Source organism: Ranitomeya imitator, chromosome 9, assembly GCF_032444005.1.
Source record: "Ranitomeya imitator isolate aRanImi1 chromosome 9, aRanImi1.pri, whole genome shotgun sequence".
Taxonomy (NCBI): domain Eukaryota; kingdom Metazoa; phylum Chordata; class Amphibia; order Anura; family Dendrobatidae; genus Ranitomeya; species Ranitomeya imitator.
Window position 1 is genome coordinate 56,349,022 of NC_091290.1, and position 5,955 is coordinate 56,354,976.

A 5,955-nucleotide genomic window follows, 5' to 3' on the forward strand; every position below is an offset into this window, starting at 1 on the left:
GAATGGGGAGTTTTTATCCCCATTATAGAATGAAGCAGCGGGACAGAGGCCCAAACAACGCTCCATTTATTCTCTATGAGGTTACTGGAAAAAAAAGTGTGTCGCACTCACCAGCCCCATAGAGGATGAATGGGGTGGCTGTCGAGCATGCGCACTGCGCCATTCTAAAAGGGATAACAGTGCCATGTTCAGCCAAAGGCTGCGGGTTGGGCCCTCACCAATAAATAAGTTACCACTGATCCTATGGATAAATCATAACTTGTTTTCACCCGATAACATTTTTAATATTTTCACAAATCCATTTTATGTCCGCAACCAGTTATTTATGTTAATTTTTCACTGTAACTTTCATCCTGTATGTACAGTGAGGAAAATAAGTATTTGATACACGGCTAATTTTGCAAGTTTTTCCCACCTACAAAGAATGGAGAGGTCTGTATCTTTTATCGTAGGTACACTTCAACTGTGAGAAACAGAATCTAAAAATAAAAAAAACTGAAAATCACATTGTGTGATTTTTACATAATTAAATCGCAAGAAATAAGTATTTGATCACCTATCAACCAGCAAAAATTCTGGCTCTCACAGTCCTGTTAGTTTTTTTTTTAAGAAACCCTCCTAATTTGAACTCATTACCTGTATTAATTGCACCTGTTTGAATTTGTTACTTGTATAAATGACACACACAATCAATTACACTCCGACCTCTCCACCACGGCCAAGACCAAAGAGCTAACAAAATTAGCCCAAAGAGGGACAAAATTGACCTCCTGTTTCTACATAGAGCTTAGAAGGATTCAAATAGTCTGTTTTTAATCAGATGATGTCATAGGTCTAGTGGAAAAGAGAAGAATTATCTGGGTAGAAAGGCAAAATGAGCCATTTTAAGTACACAGTGCTATATAATATGGTGACTGCAATGTATTAAAAGGATAAAAATGTTGATGGGCGTGTTACTTTAAGGCTATGTGCACACGTTCAGGAATGTGTGCAGATTTTTCATGCAATTTTCCTGAAGAAAACCTGATGTTTTCTTCCGGAAATCCGCGTGCGTTTTTGGTGCGTTTTTGATGCGTTTTTTTCTAGCGTTTTTTAAGCGTTTTTAATAACAAATAAAGTTGGTTAAAAAAAAAAGGAAAAAAAGAGACTCTCATAGGTCATTTCCTGTTCCATCCCCTCTTCTCCATTTTGCTTTTTTGCTGCTTTCAACATGCCGCACGTTCAGCCCCATTGGCGTCTTTCGCCACAACAAAACCATCTTTTGTTGCTGACGGCACTGCTTTTGCTGCACCACCACACTGAGCAGGTAATATAATGTCATTAGATGTGCACACTATGCGGACTATGCTGTGGATTTGTAGTGTTTCTGTTGCTGCGGATAGGCTACTTCCCACTTCCGTAACGCTCCCTCGCAATCTGTCGTTTTGTGATAAAACGGATCCTGCATATGTGCTTGCAGGATTTTATTTTCCCATACACTTGTATTAGCAATGGTTTGGCTACGTTCACATTAGCGTTGCGCGCCGCTGCGTCGGCGACGCAATGCACGACGCACAAAAAAACGCGCGCAAACGGACGCAAAAACGCTGCGTTTTGCGACGCGTGCGTCGTTTTTTGACGAAAATCGGACGCATGAAAAATGCAACTTGTTGCATTTTCTTGCGTCCAACGCTAGCGTCGGAAACGACGCACGTGTCGGAAAACGCAACAAAAAAAAAACGCACGCGTCCCCCATGTTAAACATAGGGGAGCGTCGCCGACGCAACAGCGACGCACATTAGCGGAACGCTAATATGAACGTAGCCTTTGCGACGTTTTGCCGCACGTTGCATCCATTGTGCGATGTATGTGTCTTTTTTTGGCAGACCGTCGACACGTAAAATCCTTACCTACATGTTTTTCTTGGTGCATCGCATCCGCCATTTTTGACTGCTCATGTGCGGCAGAAAATACACCCCCTCCTCCCCAGACAGCAGAATGGGCAGTGGATGTGTAGAAAAAATGCAGCTGCTGCCCACGTCATGCAGTTATTTCACAACGTCCATGGGTATGTTGGCGCCAGTGTATTGCGACGGAACAGTACTGATGGAAGTGAAAGTAGCCTTAGCAGCAATTGTCTATGCGTTGTACAGTACCATATATATATATATATATATATATATATATAATTGTCTATTTTTCCGTATGTCTGTCTGTCTGTCTGTCTTTCTGTCTGTCTTTGAAATACCGCGTCTCTGATTGGTTGAGGCCGCCAGGCCAATCAGCAACGGGCACATCGACGTTGATGTCATAATGGTTGCCATGGCGACGATGATGTCATAAAGGTTGCCTCGATCAAACAGCGACGGACACAGTCTGCCGCGAATTCTTGAATCATCATTGTCCATATACTACTGGGACATGCATATTCTAGAATACCCGATGCGTGAGAATCGTGCCACAATTCAGTGTAAATAATAAATACTATATTCTCCCATAGGAGCAATCTCGGAGAAGGAATAGAAGACATCCAAAACGGATGTGGGTTCATCCCATTATTAATGAGCGGGAGGAAAAGGGACACTTCCATGTCCTTTACCAAGATTTAAGGAGGTAAGATATAGGTAGAAATGATATATTGTCTTCTGTGTTCACCTTTTTTTTTTTTGATGTTATAAACTGTTGTGTTATATATCTGTGGTTTGATTTTTTTTTTTTTTTTTGTAACATTCAGTTTTCCTGAAAAATTTATCCAGTTTTGCCGGCTTACGATTCAGGCATTTGATCGCCTTCTTATAATTCTGGCTCCACAACTCAGCTACGAAGACACATGTATGCGAAGATCAATCTCTGCTGAGGAAAGGCTGCTCATCACCTTGCGGTAAGGCCCTTTTTAACAAAAAAAAAAAAACACAAACTCCACACATTGGCCCCATAGTTAATGCTGCAACAGTGCCCACATAATGCTGCTATTACGTCCCAATGCTGCCATTGCCTCCATAATGCTGCCACTGCGCCACAATGCTGTTAGTGCCCCTATAATGCTGCCACAGTGCCGCCATAATGCTGACAGTGCGCCACAATGCTGCCATTGCCCCCATAATGCTGCAATTATGTCCCAATGCTGCCAGTGCCCCCATATTTCTGCCACTGCGCCACTATGTTTACAGATCTATTGCCCCTGAATCGTACTAGTTATGTTGTCATGCATATTTTCATAATTATTAAAAATATTCTAATTTTTTCACATTTTTTCCAGGTTTTTGGCCACAGGAGAGAGCTACACATCCCTGCACCTCCAATTTAGGGTTGGCAAATCCACCATCTCTCTAATTGTGATGTGCACTTGTGCCGTCATCTGGCAGAAGTTGCAGCCCATCGTGATGCCTTGCCCAACCGAAGAGACTTGGCTGCAGGTAGCAGCAGGCTTTCAGTCTGTGGCCAATTTCCCCAACTGCGTAGGTGCTGTCGATGGCAAACATGTGAGAGTGCTGAAGCCACCAAGATCAGGATCACGCTTCTTTAATTATAAAAAGTATTTTTCTGTGGTCCTGATGGCGGTGGCTGATGCCCATTACAAGTTTGTTGCCATCGACGTTGGTGCTTATGGCAGTTCTGGGGACTCTCGGGTGCTGCAATCATCACAGATTGGACTTCAAATTCTTCGAGATGGCGGAACGCTCCCAGCCCCAAGACCTTTGCCTGGTTCCACACATCCTGTACCCTTTGTGATGGTATCGGATGAGGCATTTCCCTTAAAAACTAACCTGCTGCGCCCATACCCTCGAAGGGCACTGGATGACCGGCGGAGGATTTTCAACTATCGGCTGAGCCGTGCATGAAAATATGTGGAATGCACCTTTGGGATCATGTGTAGTCAGTGGAGGATCTTTCACACTGCCATCCAGCTAGATACGGAGACCGTGGACACTGTGATCAAGGCATGCTGTGTTCTCCACAACTACGTTCGGAAATACAGCACAGAGGTAGTTGAGGAGTCACAGCTGTCTGAATTAATTGCAGTGGACAACTTGGGTCAAGGCAGGCAATCCATCTCGGGGCTGCGTGTGCGAGAAACCTTCACTGACTACTTCATGAGTCCTGAAGGTGCCGTGCACTGGCAATACTCCTGTGCCGGTGTTGAGCAGCCTGAACAGCAGAGAAGATCGAACACTTAATCCCCATCAAGATGTCAGCCTGTTCAGAAGAGCAAATCGGATGGCTAACCCGAAAGCAATCACAGCCCTTGTGTTCTTCATCAGTACAGCTGAGCAGATTGGATGGCTAACCCCATGCATTCAATGTCCTTTTGATCTTTATCATTTAAAAAACAAAAGGAATTAATAAATAAGAATTTTGTTTGAAAAATCAAACCTTGTGTCCGCAACTTACTCTTTAGTCACTGACAGTTATTATCCCATTACTCACAGTTCATAATCTGCAAATTGAAATAACCTTTTTTTAGAATAAGAAATTACCAGACATTTTTGCAAATACAAATTTTGTTTTTATTCATAAATAACACTGTGTACTACACATAAAAACAAAACGTCTTTAAATGACGTAGGTATTATAACACAAGGACAAACATTGTCCAGAACAGTCCATCAAAAATGGACAATATAACAACCTGTCAACAGGACAAAATAGTGCATCAACAATGGATTTGGGAACAAACTGTCAACAGAACAGTTGGGTTGGGGAAAGAAATCCAAACAAATTCACCTTTCTCCGGACACACATATTTCCCAAAAATATATGTATTATTTTTTTCACAAACAAAATATGTGTCCTACACATAAAAATGTTACGTCGGTAACAGACGTAAATTGTAGAAAACAAGGACAAACATTGTCCAAAACAGTCCATCAATAATGGACGCTATCAAAACCTGTCAACAGGACAAAAGTGCATCAACAATTGATTTGTGAACAACCTGTCAACAGGACAGGGGGGTTTAGGAACTATATCCTCAAAATTGCTGGTACTCTGGCTCGTACCCATACCCCGGAAACATATCTTGTGACGAAATACTCGTGTTTTGGGAAACATTATGCCCAGAACTTTGACGAGTTGGACAGTGGCTTGAATTGTAGGCTTCAGCAGCGTCGGGCCTGTGTGCTGCATGGAAAAACCGTTGAGAAGCAGCTGCTGGTGGTGGTGGTGGTGGCGGCCCACTTGGGATACTAAATGCTTTCATAATTACCACAACTATGTCTTGTGGTGGGGGGATTGGTGATGTGACAGCAGCAGACATTAGAACTGCATTAACTGCTGTCATGCATAGGCTCTGCCTGTCCCATGTCATGGACCTTAGGCGGCTAGCTACCACAGATCCAAATTTATCCATTTCATCTTGTGGAGATGAATGGTCTATAATATTGAGGGTTCGACTTGTGAGTGCTTCAATGGCACTAGTCGAACCATCCTTTTTTTTCCCCTTCTTGGGTGCTGCCCTAACCATTGGCACAGGACGGGCAGAACCAGACCCCAACCCAGTGGGCCTTGAACCCCCAACAAACGAGCTGGACGCAGCGGAAGAGGCAGCAACAACAGCGGAAGACAACACCGCCGCATCCACCGCAGAGGACGAACTTGCCACAGTACAGGTGGGGGGCATAACTGCAGCATGCATGGAGGATGACTGCCTAGGCAAGGGTGGATTTGGTGAGGAGCAAATAGGATAGTCCTCCACCTCCTCTCCATCACCCAGCTCCAGGCTGTTGTCTTCCTGGACCGGTGGGGTTTCGGCCCTTACATTGCCTTCAGTTCTGTACAAGGAATAAAAAAAGACTTTGTCAATACAAGAGTACTGTGAAACGTGGAAAATTCCAATAAATATATATATATATATAACTTACCGCCGCAAATTTCTGCTTGTTAAAATGAATTGCAGCTGGTCTGCAAACGGCACCCTCTTTTTTGAGGGCGAGCTGCCACTTTCTACCTTCTGTGCCTTCATTAGTCTGTCGGTCA

General features: G+C 43.5%; 1 pseudogene; it reads left to right on the forward strand.

Annotated features, from left to right (window-relative positions):
- Positions 1-1,184: 1,184 nt before the first annotated feature.
- On the forward strand, positions 1,185-4,287 carry LOC138649845 (uncharacterized; annotated as a pseudogene).
- Positions 4,288-5,955: the final 1,668 nt, after the last annotated feature.